This window comes from Rattus norvegicus, chromosome 3, assembly GCF_036323735.1.
Source record: "Rattus norvegicus strain BN/NHsdMcwi chromosome 3, GRCr8, whole genome shotgun sequence".
Taxonomy (NCBI): domain Eukaryota; kingdom Metazoa; phylum Chordata; class Mammalia; order Rodentia; family Muridae; genus Rattus; species Rattus norvegicus.
In genome coordinates, this window is record NC_086021.1 from 179,978,021 (window position 1) to 179,994,395 (window position 16,375).

The 16,375-nt window shown below is 47.9% G+C and overlaps 1 protein-coding gene and 1 long non-coding RNA gene across 4 annotated transcripts in view; one reads left to right on the forward strand and one right to left on the reverse strand.

The window, feature by feature from the left end:
- Dok5 (docking protein 5) overlaps positions 1-16,375 on the forward strand; it is a 136,916-nt gene that overhangs the window by 43,602 nt on the left and 76,939 nt on the right. The window lies entirely within an intron of this gene.
- On the reverse strand, positions 4,191-5,850 carry LOC134486495 (uncharacterized). The gene is made up of 2 exons (XR_010065510.1): positions 5,584-5,850; positions 4,191-4,462 (listed from the first exon to the last, which is right to left on the reverse strand). It is a non-coding gene; the product is annotated as an uncharacterized LOC134486495 (long non-coding RNA).

Genomic DNA, 16,375 nt, shown 5'->3' on the forward strand with positions numbered 1-16,375 from the left:
TGCTCCCGGTGCGCGGGGTGGGGGTGGGGGTGGGGGTTGACTCCGTTCCAAGTGCTCTTTCTTCTTGTTTCTCCAGGCCACTCAGGAGTTACTTCTTTCCACATCCACAGCCATCCAATTAGTATGTGGGAGTAGAGCAGGCAGTAGGCCTTACCCCTGGTAGCACCAGAAGTCTTGGGAGGCCATTAGGTGGTCACCTTGGGGGCGTGGCTTCTTTATGATTTCGATCAGGAGTCAGTATTCTCCAAGTGCAGGTGCAAGGGCCTCTCATACACTCAATCTCTGGAGCGAATATTTATTTATTGCCTACAGGATGAACCACAGTAGGCTGGAGTTGGGGAAAGGGAGGTGGGGAAGAGAGACGGACACTTCCTATTCATTGTACAGTGACAGTGGCTGACATTAAACAGCTAGTCAGCCGCCTGGACTTTATTCTAAGATGCTGTTTGTCCTGGGGGTCCTTGGATCTTTCAGCCAATGAGGGAGGGACTGAACAGCAATCCCAGAAAGGAGAGAGGATAATCTGCTGAGGTCCACTCAGCACAGTCATTTTATTTTATAGTTTTATTGCACTGGCATATGTGTATGATGTATGTTCACATGTATGTGTCCAGGCCAATTGATCCCAGGCATCTTCAGTTGTTAAGCACCGTGGGTGTGACAAGCAGAAATCCTCACCTTTAGGGGACTGAAGATAGGTGTAGCTTAGTGGGAGCTTGGGTTGATCCTGTGTACTGCATGAACTGGAAATGATGGCACTTGCATTAATCTAAGAACTTGCGAGGTGGAGGAGGGAGGATCAGAAGTTCAAGGTCATCTTCTGCTACATAGCAAGTTGATGGCCAGTCCCACGTTGTCTCAAGAGGAGAGAAAAGAGGAGGAAGAAGATAAGGAAGAGGAGAAGGAGGAGGAAGAGGAGAGGAGGAAAACAAGGAAGAGGAGGAGGAAGAGGAGGAGGAAGAGGAAAAAGACAAGGAGGAGGAGGAAGATGAGGGGGGAGAGGAGGAGGAAGAAGAGGAAGATGAGGAGGAAGAAGAGGAAGAGGAGGAGGAAGAAGAGGAAGAGGAGGAGGGAGAGGAAGAAGAGGAGGAGGGAGAGGAGGAGGAAGAGGAGAAGTCGATGGTATAGGAGGCTTTGAGTGGCCCTCACAGCTTGTCTGAAGTCTTTGAGTTGCATGAAGTGTTGAGATTTTATGTACCGGCTACTGCCACTCTGTTTTTTTCCTTCCTACTGACTGATCCTTACCTTTCTTGTTTCCCATGCCTGGGCGACTGACAGTGGCTTTCCTATCTATTCTGCAGTTCGGGCAAACTGCCAGGAGATGCTGAGAGCTGCACTTCCTCTAGCTTTGTGGGAACCTCCTGGCCCAAACTAATTGCTGCCACCTGAGTTTGAAAAGTCTTTGAAGTTTCAAATATTTTCTCTGGGGACCGCGGGCTCACCATGGCTTGGAAAGCAAGTTGGTGTCTGTGTGAACCTGACCTTAAAGCTGCTTCTGCCTTGTCAGCCTGCTCCTTCGCCTTGATGTTTCTTTTCCAATGTGTGGAGTCTGTTGCTAGGCTCTCATCAGGTGGGCACACCTGGTGTCAATGCAGCCCCGCCCATCGGGTTATGGCTTTAACTGAGAGGAGGCTTCTTTTGTTCATCATCTTCTTGGCCTCCATACCGTTTGCATTTTAAGTTCAGGATTACTGTGGCTCATTTCTGTAATGAGGATTACCCTGTGTCCCAGGTATATCTAACAGCATTCCAGCCCCCTGTCACCAGGTACCTGCAGGACCTCCCTCCTCATCACACACAAATAGGTATTTAGGCATTACTACTTAGCGCATCCCCTGCAGTCACAAAAAGCATTTCTCATCAGCAACTCTGTGTCATTCAGATGCACTGTAGCCTTCTATTTCCCTGGCTCTAGTCTAAAACAGTTGGTGAGAAGTTCCAAAAATAAACCATTCATGAATTTTAAGTTGCGCTCTGTTCTTGGTAATTCGACAGGATCTTTTAAGGTCCAGGAATCAGATGGTCACATCACATCCACAAGGACAGGAGTCAGATGAAGACAGTGTTGCTCAGTTCCTATTCATGCAGACAAGATCCTAGCCTAGGGAATGGTGCCACCCACAGTGGTTGTACCTCCCCCCACATCAATTAACATATGAAAACCCCACAGCCATGCTCAGGGACCTGACTCTCAGCTGTTTCTAGATTCTGACAAGTTGAGAGTGAACATTGACTATAGCAGTAGTCCCTTATTTAACAACTCAGATGCCTTGATACGGAAGAACCTGGGCTCAGACACCCTAATTTCCCTTTATCATAGACCCAAAGTAAAAAGGCAGTGATATTGACCCTCAGCTCTGCCAAGGAGAAGCTGTCAGGTGCTTTTCTTAGATACTATCTCACATTGAACAGAAAGGTAAAGTTGAGCACAATACGATATTGATATTTGTTTTTATGTATGTGCGTGCATGACTCCGTGTATGTGCACACATGTGAGTGTGGTGCCCACAGAATCCAGAAGAGGAGGTCACATTTCCTGGAGCTGGAATTGCAGGAGGTTGTAAGCCAACTGACAGAGTAGGTTCAGGAACCAAACTCTGGTCCCTTGGAAGATCAAGCGCTCCTACCCACTGAGCCATCTCACCAGCCTCTGTAGTAGGACCTTGAGAGACAGTGCACACTAATGGAGCATGGACAGCACTGGACTGTGTGCTTTCCGCTGTATTTCTATTTAGCTGTGGTTCTAATTTCTTACCGTGCCTATGCTATGAAGAACTCTGTTATGGAAGTCTATGTGTGTAGCCAAGCGGGGCATATACAGGTTTGGGTGCCATCTGCGGTTGCTGACATCTGCAAAGGGTCCCCATGTACAGTGTGGGCCTCAGGGGGATGGATCTCTTAACATTTTGAGTTTTGAGGCAGTCTCGCTGAATAGAACAGACACGCCTTGAACTTAGAGTGCCGCCTGCCTCTGCTTCTGCCTTCCCGGCACTAGGGTTAAAAGTTAACACCGCCTCACCAGGCTTAAGGACGGACTGGATGATACAGAGCAAAAAGGATGTGCCATGGCATTTCAGTGATTCAGGGTCTAGACTTGCTTTGCCCCTATTGTAATCACATCATATCAGTATTATTAATAATGAAGTGTGCAATTCAGGGATGAAGAGGTGACCCAGTAAAATAATAAGCATTGTTAGACACTCCTCCACCACCACCCTCCTCCTCCACCCTCCTCCACCCTCCTCTTCCTCCTCCTCTACCACCCTCCTCCTCCACCCTCCTCCCCCCTCCTCCACCACCCTCCTCCTCCACCCTCCTCCACCCTCCTCCTCCACTCTCCTCCACCCTTCTCCTCCACCACCCTCCTCCTCCCTCTTCCTTCACCCTCCTCCTCCCTCTTCCTTCACCCTCCTCTTCCCTCCTCCACCACTCTCCTCCACCACTGTCCTCCTCCACCCTCCTCCCCCACCCTCCTCCCCCACCCTCCTCCTCCCTCTTCCTTCACCCTCCTCCTCCACCCTCCTCCCCCACCCTCCTCCCCCACCCTCCTCCTCCCTCTTCCTTCACCCTCCTCCTCCACCCTCCTCCCCCCTCTCCTCCCCCACCCTCCTCCCCCACCCTCCTCCTCCCTCTTCCCTCCTCCACCACTCTCCTCCTCCCCCACTCTCCTCCCCCACCCTCCTCCACCACCCTCCTCCACCACCCTCCTCTTCCACTGTCCCCCTCCACTCCCCTCCTCCACCCCCTCCTCCTCTTCCTCCTCCACCCTCCTCTTCCACCCTCCTCCTCTACCCTCTTCCTTTACCCTCTTCTTTTACCCTTTTCCCCCTATCCACTCTCCTCCTCCACTCTCCTCCTCCACCCTCCTCTTTCACCGTCCTCCTCCACTCTCCTTTTCTCTTTCTCATCCTCCTCCATCCCCCCCCCCACCTTTTGTTCTTTCTGAGACGTGGTCTCATGTATCTCAGTCGTACGTGACCTTCCTATGTAGCACGGGATGTCCTGAACTGATCTTCTGGCCTCTGTCCGAGTGCTGGGATTGCAGGCTTGTACCAGGACAGCTGGATGGTTTGGTGCTGGAGACAGCATCCGGGGCATCGTAGACGGTAGGCTGGCACTCCAGCAGCTGAGCCCAGCCCAGCCCGTGAGCTGTATCTCTTGATACTAAATTTGTGATGCAGAAAACAAGATTTTTATATTTTGAAGATTATTATTCAGTTGACTCTACAAGAAATGTGGTTGTTTTTCCTACATGAAAGCCAACGGTAGAAGCAAATTGTATTCTTTGATTACTATTGTGATTCTGGATAAAATAATCTCCCCGGATGCTGATGGCTATTTGCAGGCAGCGATGAGCACACACAGGGACCAGGCTGTTTGCTTCTTTGATGGCTGCCTCGTTTCATCTGTTCTCCGGGTAACTTAGTAGAACTTCCTTTTACTGTCAGGAATGATTCAGTTCCTGAAAAAGGGAGACAGAGAGAAAAGGACCAATTTGTAGAGCTGGAGAGAAGCTTCACATGGTAAGATGCTTGCTGAACAAGGCTGAGGCCAGATCCCCAGTACCCATGGAGAAGCTACGCCCAGTTGCATGAATCTGTATTCCTGGAGCTGCAGAAGCAAAGCCAAGAGGTTCTCTTGGGGCTTCATTGGCTCGTGGGGGCTATTCAACCAGTGAGCCCCGGGTACAGTGAGAGACCCTGTCTAAAAAAATATAGGGTGGTGAGTGACTGAGGAAGATACCCAAGGTCAGCTGATGGCCTCTACACTCATGAGTACACGTGAGTTGGGGGATACATTCTCAGTAATGGAACCCTAAGACACATATGCATGCATACACAGACACCTGTAGGCATGTACACACACATACACACACATGCACACACACACCACATTAACACAAGTATACCACACTCACACACATTAACACAAGTACACCACATACACTCACACACATTAACACACACATTAACACAAGTACACCACACACACACATTAACACACACATTAACACAAGTATACCACACACACACATTAACACACACATTAACACAAGTACACCACACACATACACACACACAGACATGGACACAAGCATACCACACATAAACATATACATGACCAGTGGCTGGAGGATTAATCACGAAAACACAGGGTCACAAAGACTTTTGTTGGACTAAATGTCGATGACTTGAGCTCAGGACCCAGAGCTTGGCCCTTGAGGCAGGCAGCTCTGTCTTCCAATGGATTCCGTTCGTGGTGGGATAATTTCCTGTCTGTGCCACTGACTGTCTCGAGGACATGACTGGTCTCAATCTTGGAAGGCTTAGAAGAGACGCAGTTGAGAGATGTACATGTGCCACACACAGCTGAACACGTGTCACTTAGGAGGCAGGGTAGAGTCCCTGAAGAAGAGGAATTAATGGCAACGTTAATAATTAATGTGCCCGCATACTTTAATTGCTCTTGCCCTTGAGAAGCAAAACAAAACCACTTTGCCAATGCCTTTGTTTTCCTTATTCCTTCAAAGCAAGACTAGATTAAGAAAACTATTTCTTATGAAATTTCAGTTACATTATTTACTTTTGTGTACACGGGCGACACGCCTGCTGCCCGGCACACGCGTAGAGGTCGGGAGACGACGCGCAGAGGTCGGGAGACGACGCGCAGATGTCTCCTTCCACCCCGTCGTCCTGGGGATCAATCTCAGGCTCTCAGGCTTCGCAGCAAGCTCCTTTATCCCCTGGGCCGCCTCGCCCACGCAAGCACCGAGTTTTGACAGGTTTCTTCCCTGTAAGTTGTCCACGAGAACCCTCAGGCGACCTTTGTGGCCATGCAGCTTTCTTTCTCGCGAGTCTTCAGCTGAAATCGTCACAGTTGACTACGTTTTACCTTTCCACCCTCTTCCTGGCAACATCTGTTCCTGGTGGGGTTTTTATTTATTTATTTTTTAAGCAGTGTTTTCTCAAGTATGGCATTCATCTCTCTTCCTTTGCTGGAGAGTGACAGTCTAATTTTCTACCCCGAGCCCTGGCACTGAGTGACTCTTACTCAGTGTTTCATTCCAGTCATGTGGGTGCGAGGAGTCGGAGCCATATTGGCATCCTCCCTGAGATCAACGTGGCTGTTCACTTTAGAAAAGACCTTTTAAAAACGAAAGCTCTCTGATTTGGGATTTCAACGTTTTGCCACAGCGGAGAGATGGCTCCCCAGTGTTGTTAGAACTTATTTCTAATTACAGGAATATGTCTGTCTCAGCACAGATGAGCATTTATCCAGGTTGAACTTATCCGCGGCTTTAGAGCAAAACCCAGTGATATTTGAAAACCCTACATGACAAATGGCTACTATTACAGAAGACCTCAGTGTGAAAGCCTTTCTTTGAGATATTAAGAAGCAGCATAGACACACACACAGAGACACACATACACAGATATACACACATACATACACACACAGCGGGGGGCGGGAGTGATGTTCTCTGAGACCTTAAGCATTTGCTATTAAGAGAAGATGGTGTATGGTTTTATCCTCTGAGGTGGGGGGCAAATGAGGAGGCTGTGGTTGGATCAGTAACTGTGACGCCCATTACTGCTCTGAAATCACCGTGCTTAGACCTGAGGATGCTATAGATGTGGTTGGGGGTGAGTTTCTGAGAAGGTGACACTACAGAAGACAGTGGTGCTTTAAGGACAGTGGCTCTCAACACTCCTAATTCCGTGACACTTTAATACGGTTCTTCGTGTTGTGGTGACCCCAAGTATAAAATGATTCTCAGTGCTACTTCATACCTATGGTTTTTCTACTGCTAGGAACCACAAGGTAATTACCTGATATGCAGGATATCTGAGAGGCAACCCCTGTGAAATGGTCGTTTAAACCTCAAAGAGGTCAGAAGCCACAGGTTGAAAACTGCTATCTTAAGGCCTCACCTTCTTTTGGAATCATCTACCCTCACTCTGGGCACAGCTGTATAGACAGATGTTAGCCAAGTTTCTACAAGAGAAGGCTTATGAAAGCATTTCAGGCTTCCACTGACAGGAAGGGACAGTGATATGCCTCTCCCCCATCTCCCCTGTGGCTGCACCCAGGACGCTGTGCATAACTTGAACCTGAGAGGTCCCTGAAACATGGAGAGAGTAAGCTGGCTGCAGCTTCATGCATGTCCCTAAAGACTCCAGGAACCCAAAAGATGCCAGTAGGCACAGACAGAAAGATGTACCCACAGCGGGGACCAGGGAACAAGAAGCCAAGCCAGATGAAAATGTTAAGAGCTGATCTGATTCAGTTGACCAAAACAGTCTGACCTGTGACAGCGGAGTGAGGGACTGGTCTTCAGTCTTTGTGAGATCGCGATGAATTTTCCAGCAGACCACCCAGGTAAGATCTACAACGATGGGAAGATAGGGACCTGGGACTGTCATCCCCCGCTGTTAGCAGTAAGCTTTCCTACTCTAGTGTTCTTGGTCACATCATGGGGAGTCTGGATTTCCACCCCACACCCCAAAACGAGGTGCCCTTCTGCTGGTGTGTGTTAAGAGAAGACAGTGTAGTCAGCATCACCCACGAATGATGTCAGCTCCCCACGCGGTGAGGAGCCTTGGAATGAAGAGCATGTGGTCAGACAGAACTCCCTTCCCCCAGCAATCATGAGGGCCTCCTTAAGCATTGCGGTGAGGTTCCGTGTTCCACTCCCTCCCTCAGGGTATCCAGACGCTGCTGCAGAGTCATGGTGGGAAAGGAGGAAGAGGAGCCCTGAGTGCTGAGTGAGGGGGCAAAGGGGAGGAGCTTCTCCGAGGGTTTCAGTGTTACAGCTCTTTTAGAAGATACTCAGTGAAACAGCTTGCGTTCTTTATTCTGGGTGAACGAGGGCGATGTGAACCTTGGGGAGTGTTGCGCTAGGGGTTTTCGGGGTGAGAGTATATTGTTGGCTTTGGTGGGGAAGCTGGGAATGCCTCCTTTACAGGAAAAGGAATTCCAGGTGCAGGGGCAGGAGAAGGGGAGGGGGAGGGAGACAGTTGAACCTGTAATTTGGCCATGGACCATGTGACTTTCCAGGGGTAGAGGATGTGGGGGTCCTGCTCTCCAGATAAGGTCAGGCAGAGACGAGAAAGCCTGCTGTAGAAAGGGAGTCCTCCATTTTGCACCAAGCCCTGGAGCTATCTGGACATGGTGGACTGGGCCCTTAATCGCAGGGTCTTCCAACACCACCGGTTCTAGGAGAAAAATGTGGATTTCCACACCAGCTCTGAGGGGTGCTGTAAATCAGTCCACACTCTGCCCACTTGTCCTGAGCAGAGCGAGCTTTCTAGCCCCTCCCCCTCTGCAGCAATTTTAGACAGATCCACCTGAAACCAGTTTAAGCAAGATCCAGAATCCCATACTGATGCTTCAGTACGAAATTTGTTCTTCAAATAAATAATAATAAAGAAGATCAACACGAACCAGGTGTGGTGGTGCACACTTCCGCGGTGGAGGCAGAGGGCTCAGAAGGTCCAAGCTACGCCTTTGCTACATAGTGAACTCAACTCGCGGCCACCTTGAAATATTGAGGTGACAGAGATGAGAGAGTGCCTGATAAAGACATTATAAGAACCACTCTAAAATGGCCCCGTGAATGCTTACGGTCATACTGAAACATGGGAAAAATGGCCCCGTGAATAGTCATACTGGAACATGGGGGGAGTCAATAATGTCAGTAAGGATGGGAGTGCTCTCTCTGAGGATTAAGCCATGAAGAGGAACCAAATACAGGTTTAGACTGGAGAAAGAGGTGACTGGGATGGGCAAGGTAGTGAGTGGCCTCAACAGCAAATGGAAAAAAGGCAGAAAAAAATAGGATTTATAGTGCAGTTCAAACAAAGAGAAACAGGATTAAAACAAACAAACAAAAAACGCCACAGTTCTCAGGGCTATTAAAAAGCCCATAATATTCAACTCCCAATGAGAGGAAAGGTCTAGAAAGACAAGGTAGTTGTGAAGGAGGAGCCACTAATGAGAATTCCACGTCTTGGGACAATGACCTCCAGGAACCAAGAGAAGTGAGGGTGTTTGCAGACAAGATGAATGAGGACTCGCCAGCAGCAGGTCTCCTCAGAAGAAGAATTAACAGAGGATTGCTAAACAGAAAAGCAGCAGCTCAAGGAGGAACCTGGGCACATCCAAGCGGAAGACCCCAGCCAGAAAATAGATGGGTGACATAACTGATTTTTCTCTTCTGAAGCCTCATGAATTATCTCTGAAGGTTGAAGCAAACACCGTTAACACTTTCTGATGTAGATGTAAATGTTTATATAGGAAATATTTGAGGCAGTTATCAACAGTGGAAGTAAATGATACTAAACATCCTGAGGCTTATCCCAGACAGACTATGACTATGCACGGATGTTAATAGAAGCTTTATTCATGACATCTCGAAGCTGGAGGCAAGCCAGGGGTCCTTGAGTGACCTAGTGGGAGCAAACTGTGATACTTGACACCGGGAACACCACCACATCAGATCAGGCTGAGTGGAATAACCAAACCTTAAAGATACATGCTGCGTAACTATGCCCACCCAAGATTCACGAAACGTCACAAATGCATAAAGGGCAACGTGAGTGATCGATGAGGGTCAACAACACAGAGCACGGAGCTCGGAACATGACGTCATGGTCGGTGATGAAAAGCAGGCGAGGTGTCCCACGGTGACAGCCCGTGGATGTCTGCACCCTGGTTGTGACTTTGCCCAAGGGTTTTTTTTTTTTTTGGTATATTTGTGTGTGTGTGTGTGTGTGTGTGTGTGTGTGTGTGTGTGTGTATATATATATATATATATATATATATATATATATATAGAGAGAGAGAGAGAGAGAGAGAGAGAGGGAGGGAGCCCTTCACACGTGTGAACACATAAACACATATGGGCACACACCGCACACACATGTGCATTAAAAATGATTTATTAAATGTTTTGCTTACTATCTTGGGCTCATGCTTGTTCCAAGAGAATAAGCCTCTTACCACAATCAGAGACTATTGCTACCCAGAGCTGTGTGTCCACAGAATAATAACCCCATCACTTGACCGTTCATGTGTGACTAAACCAACCCGGATCAACGAGGCCAATTCAGATTAGAACAACTGACCGCCAGGTTTCTCCAATAGTTGGCGTTGGTGAAAAGTGATGTATTGTCATTGGTCATTTGGGGTCAACTGTTATATTGCATTAGTTAAGTAAATGCTGCAGAAACTCCATGTAGGAAAGTGTCAGCCATAAGAACTGAAAGGGAAGAGAGTCAGGAAGTATGTTCTTTCACTCTTGGTTAGGGAAAAGATCATTTGTTGAGGTCTATCTTTGTGTCTGCAGGGGTGGGGGGTTGTTGGGATTTAGATTTTGGGTGCAAGCATGCTAGGCATGTACTTTCTCACTAACTTGCATAGGCTGGCCTTGAACTCACGTCATAGTCTAAGTCAGCCTCGGACTTGTGATTCCTGTGACTCAAGAGAAGCAGGGAGTCAGGAAGTGGTAGGTGATGGGCTCTGACAAGCAGGTAGTGGTCAGGAGCGTGAGGACTAAGTGTTCTAGCACTGAGCTATATCACTCATTTCTTTTATTTTTAATTGCATTTTTATTTACATTTTAAATGTTATGTCATTTCCTGATTTCCCCTCCAGAAACCCACTATCCCCCCGTACTTCTATGAGGGTGCTCCCTCACCCACCCACCTACTCCCTCCCACCTCCCTGCCATGACATTCCCCTACACTGGGACATAGAGCCTTGACAGGAACGAGGGACCAACAAGGCCATCCTCTGCTACATGTGCGGCTGGAGCCATAGGTCCATCCCTGTGTTCTCTTGGGATGGTGATTTCGTCCCTGGGAGCTCTGGGGGGTCTGGTTGGTTGATATTGTTGTTGTTCTTATGGGGTTGCAAACCTCTTCAGCTACTTCAGTCCTTTCTCTAACTCCTCAGAATTGAGGACATGAAGGTAAATGTCTATGCGGTCCTTGTTGGCATGCAGGTCCCTGCCCATGTAGATATTATAATCTGCTAGCCACTGTAGGGAGCACTTGCTGCAAACTGAGCTGTATTAGTAATACATCAAAAAGTGCTAACTCATCTACTTTTCAAGGCCAGCGCATCGGGGGAAATCCTACTAATATATTTTAAAAGTTGTCCTAGTTAGCATCAACCTGAAAGCCTAGAATAACCTGAAAAGATAAGAGTCTTGGTTAGATAAGTGTCTTTATCAGGCTGATCTGTGGGCGATTGTTAATGAAGTATGAGGGCCTAGGCAACTGTGGGCGGCACCATCCTCTAGGCAGGTAGACCTGGGCTGAGGATGAGGATGAGGGAGTCAGAAAGCAATCCAATGAGCAGCAATCTCCTAAGGTTCCTGCTTCCGGGTTCCTGCTCTGACTTTCCTCAGTGACGGACTGTGACCGGGAATTGGTAGTCAAATAAGCCCTCTTCTCAGACTGCTACTGGTGAGGGAGTGTGTCACAGCGATGGAAATAGTCAAGTAAAATCTTGACTACATAGCCTCACCTTTGCAATGTATACAGTATAACAGCTTGTTATCCAAAACATTAAGTTTATATAGATGGATAACAGGCTCCACAAACTCATCATATCCCTTGTCGGACCTGACATCCCCATGGCTTACTTGGTTTTCCACCCATACTACTTGTTACTCTAGCTTTCTCTAAACTCTCTAAGCTGTTCAAGACTAAATATCTTGAAATCATCCTCGACTCTTTCCTCACCCACACCCCATGTCCTATCCCACTAGCAAATCCTGTTGATTACTCTTTGATGACGTGTCTATACTCTGAGGATCCTTGCACCCTCCTCCACTTCCATTCACCCTGGTGGAAGTCACTTTAGTTTTCTTACTGTCATGGCAAAGTACCTGACAAAGAACATCTTAAGCCAGGGAAGACTCGTTTTATCTCCCTCTTTGAAGGTACAGCCATCACGGCACAGCTCACGGCAGGAGCCTGGAGCTGCTGGCTTCCATTTTGGTGGATTAGGGAGCAGAAGGATTGGCCTGGAAGAGAACCAAATGCCGAAACACGCGAGGTACTACGTCTCCCCAGAAATCCACTTCCTTCATCTAGGCCCCGCCCCCCAATGTTTCCAGGCTTCCCAAACTAGACCTATGAGCTGGGAGAGTTAAAATCTCAAGTACAGGAGCCTGTGTGGGACATTTTACATCCAAACCATAGGCGTCTCATCTGCAGGAGCTTCCTAACTAGCCCCTCTACTCCCTCCTGCGACTAATCCGCACGATGATGTTAGCATGTTGGTTTATGTGGTTGGTTTACATCACACCCAAGTAAAGATTTCCATCTCACTTTTTCACAGAAAAGGACTTAGCCTTTACAAGGAGAGCTACTGAGGCTGCCCAGCGTGACCCACACTCAGCATCTCTTACATCTTACCAACTGGGCTATCATCCGGATATGTCTGCCAAGACTCTGCTGTGGCACGCCCTTCCCCCGGCCCCTCCTCCGACCTCCTCCCTCTGACCTCCTCCCTCCGGCCCCTCCCTCGGCCCCTCCCCCTCCCCCGGACCCGTTCATACCATCATCGCTGCCAGCTCCTTTCCGGCTATTGCCTTCCCCTCTGACAGTTGTACCGCCAACCAATTGCTTGTCTCCTATTCCTTCGTAGCCCCTAACCCCACAGGCTGTATTGTTTGTAGGGTGTAAAATGAATATACGAGTGAGTCCATGCACAAACACGCTCACACAGACACGTGGGCCACGTTAACTGGAATCACAACCTGTGCTTTAGACTCTCTCGCTTTTATTTTTGCTTAGACCCCTCGTGCCTAGACAGTGTCTAATATCTGGCAGGTACCTGAGACAGGTTTGTTGGATAAACTCATGAATGGCGTCAGCTTGAATTCAGTGTTTGAATTCTGACCTTACCTAACTGTTTAGATTTTCCCAGTGTCCCGTTGTCTTGGTTTTTGCTATGAGACTTATTGACAATAGGAGCTGGATTAATCCAGCTCCTGTGATTCCTAGACAAAGATTTTTTTCATTTTATTGTTTGATAATTTGATACACATACTGTACTAGTTTGAATATGCATGGCCCGGGGAGTGGCAGTATTGTGAGGTGTGTCCTTGTTGAAGTAGGTGTGGCCTTATTGGAGGAAGTGTGTCAGCTTTAGGGTGGGCTTTGAGACCCTCCTCCAAGCTGCCTGGAAGCCAGTCTTCTCCTGTTTGCCTTCAGAACAAGATGTAGAACTCTCAGCTCCTCCGGCACCATGCTTCCTGCCTTGATGATAATGAACTGAACCTCTGACCCTGTAAGCCAGCCCCAATGAAATGATGTCCTTTATAAGAGTTGCCGTAGTCTCCGTTCACAACAATGGAAACCCTAAGACACATACATTAATGTATATGGTTATTTTACCTACATGTGTGTTTTCGCAACCTCCCCCCTGCTCTCCCTCCTTGTCTGTCTGTCTGTCTCTGTCTCTGTCTCTGTGTCTCTGTCTGTCTCTGTCTCTGTCTCTGTCTCTGTCTCTGTCTCTCTCTCTCTCTCTCTCTCTCTCTCTGTGTGTGTTTGTGTGTATTACCACTGTGGACAAAGAGGGCACCAGGTTCCCAGGAACTGGAGTTACACACATGGATGTTACAGCTGCCATATGGGTGCAGGGACTCAAGCCTGGGTTCTCTGAAAGAGCAGCCAGTGCATTTGACCATTGAGCGGTCTCTCCAGCCTCAGAAATACATGCTTCCACCAATTCCACCCTCTCAGCTCTCCTCTGACTCATCCCGTATTTCCCCATCGCAGTTCTCTTCATGGTCCTTATTTTCCACCTTGTACATCTGAGAACAGAAGGGACCTAGAGTTGGAAAATACACAAAGTAACGTACTGCTGTTTTGATGCCTGTCTACTGTGTACCCGCCAGATAATGGTTTCTCCTGTTCAGCGGGAGTGAACTGAGCAGTGCATGGTGGATACTGGTACCATAAAATCTCTATGGAAACAACATGCGATTGTCGTTATCAGCTTTATGTTTTCGTGGTACTGGCCATCCAGCCCAGGTTCTCACCTCTGTAGGAGAGACGGATGGATTAGACTAAAAGCACAGTGTATATTTAACTATAGGATACATGGTCATAAGTGAAGACTATATATTGAAGGAGACTGTAAAGTCAGGTCACATGACAGGGAAGGAATAGAAAGTCGGGTCACATGCTAGGCAAGGTCAGTATTGCAAGTCAGGATGCCTCGTTACATCCCTGGCCTTTCCTTAATGGCAATAGGAACCTTTGGAAGAGCTTTAATTAGAAGAAAGACATGGTCACATTCGTGTCTAAAGATCACCCAAATGGTTAGGTAGATGACAGAGCAAAGAAGTTGAATTGAAAATAGAGAACTTTGATTGCAGAAGCCACTGAATTAAGCTAGTGTGTCAGACCCCTGCAGAGAAATAAAGGCCTACTGGGCCTGGTTTAGAGAGCAGGTTTACTGTATTGTGTTAAAGAGATCATTTTTAAAAAAAGAAATTTTGTGTGTGTGTGTGTGTGTGTGTGTGTGTGTGTGTGTGTGTGAAAGTCAGTGTTTAAAGTAGCTGAATGAAACCTATTTACTAAATTAATCAATATGGTAATATATGCAACACGACGGGGTTTCCTTTTCAGGCTTCATGGCCTCTACCCTCAGTCCTTTGCTGACGGAGTTTTCTGTGATCTCAGTGTTGTTGGACATTTTAAAGACAGGTTGTCTTCGGTTTAAAGGGAGGGCAGGATTGGAGCAGTTGTCTATCGTTTGTGTGTTGGTAATGGTTGCTTCAAAGAACCCAGGTCCACGTGTTTGCACCCCATGCCCACGTGTTTGCGTGCTTCTGTAATTATGTCCTAGGGGTGGGAGAGTCCTAGAAGTTTCATTTCTGGGTCGAAGCAGAACGGTTGTGTTAATGGACACCATCAATCCGGGGTTGCTACTGCTAATTTATTTCCTGTGGACGCTTTTTAAGTATTTCAAACTCACTTAAAACATACTTTGTTTTATGAAAAACAACCCCCTCACTTTGCTAGTATTTTTCCTTGCAGTGAATTTCTTCCCTGATACCTACAGTAGTTTCCTCCCCATTAGCATTTTTCCCTTTAGGAGAGCACAGGTGCACACAGGTGATAAGAAATCACATCTTCTATGGATGTTGGGTGGGGAGGGGGAAGCCGGGAGGGCTTCGGACAAGGGGCAGAGGAACTGACTTGGGGAGGGTAGAATCAGCCATAGGGAAGGACAGGTAGCCCAGGTCATCATCTGTAGGAGGAATCTGCCAGCCGAGACTCTAAGCTTGTTGTCACCGTGACTGAAGCCGGAAGCCACTGAAGCTGAGCGCGTTAGTGAGACGAGAGCAGATACTTCTCCATCTCTTGTGCCCTTAACAACGCATGCTCGGACCCTCAGACTTCTGCCAAGAATCCCGACTGGAGGAGACCGAGAGAGAGTGAAACCTTGTCAAAGCAAGCACGTCTTACAGGAGGCTGGGAGACTCTGGGGTCCTGGATTGATGAGCATCTCAGGACTTCAATTTCAGAAACGCTCCCTTAAAACTAAAGCTGATGCCGGTGAACTGAAAGTCGAAACTCCAACTGTACCCAGAAGTGGATGAGGTGGGGAGCAATGGTCTAGATGAAAGCACATGTGGTTACAACTAGATTTCTCTTTTTGGAGCTGATGAGCAAGATGGTCGCTTCTTATGGGCAATTCTACCCTCACAACAGGCTATGTGTTGCTGGGGGTTTAACTTTTCTGGGGAAATCCTGACGTCCACATTAACAGTTAAAAGTTGACTTCTGGCTTGTTTCAAGTAGCTTCAGGACTCCGGGTAGATGTTTAAGCTTGATATTCCTGTATCGCCCCACCGTTTCCCCCGAGTAAGGCAGGTGATACTTTTCACGTCTCAGCATTGCCAGGAGGATTCATATTCATCTTCCTCCGACATGAGATCTCAGATCACCTGGCACTCTGAATGAGTCCTTTCTGCAGTTGTGACCAAGGTGTCTAAGGGAACGCCACAGAATGATTGATCTTGGTCAGCCAAGTCCTGATGTGTCAGTCATCTCCCAGAAGCTTATGACTGACAGCCAAGCGTCCGTTGTGCAAGCTTGTGAGACACACTTCACATTCCGTCCATGACATGACGATTCCCACTTTTCCCTCTTGGAGAACTTTGGCAATATCTGCTGACAGCTTCGGTTGTTCCCTTGGGGAGGGAGGGCGCCGTCGCGGCATTTAATAGGTGGCTCCCATAGGGGCTAGTGAGCATCTTACATGGCACAGGCTGCCCCGTTATTAAAAATAAATAAATAAAATAACTGATCTCCTCTCAGAAGCAGAGGCAGGAAGATTCGAAGCC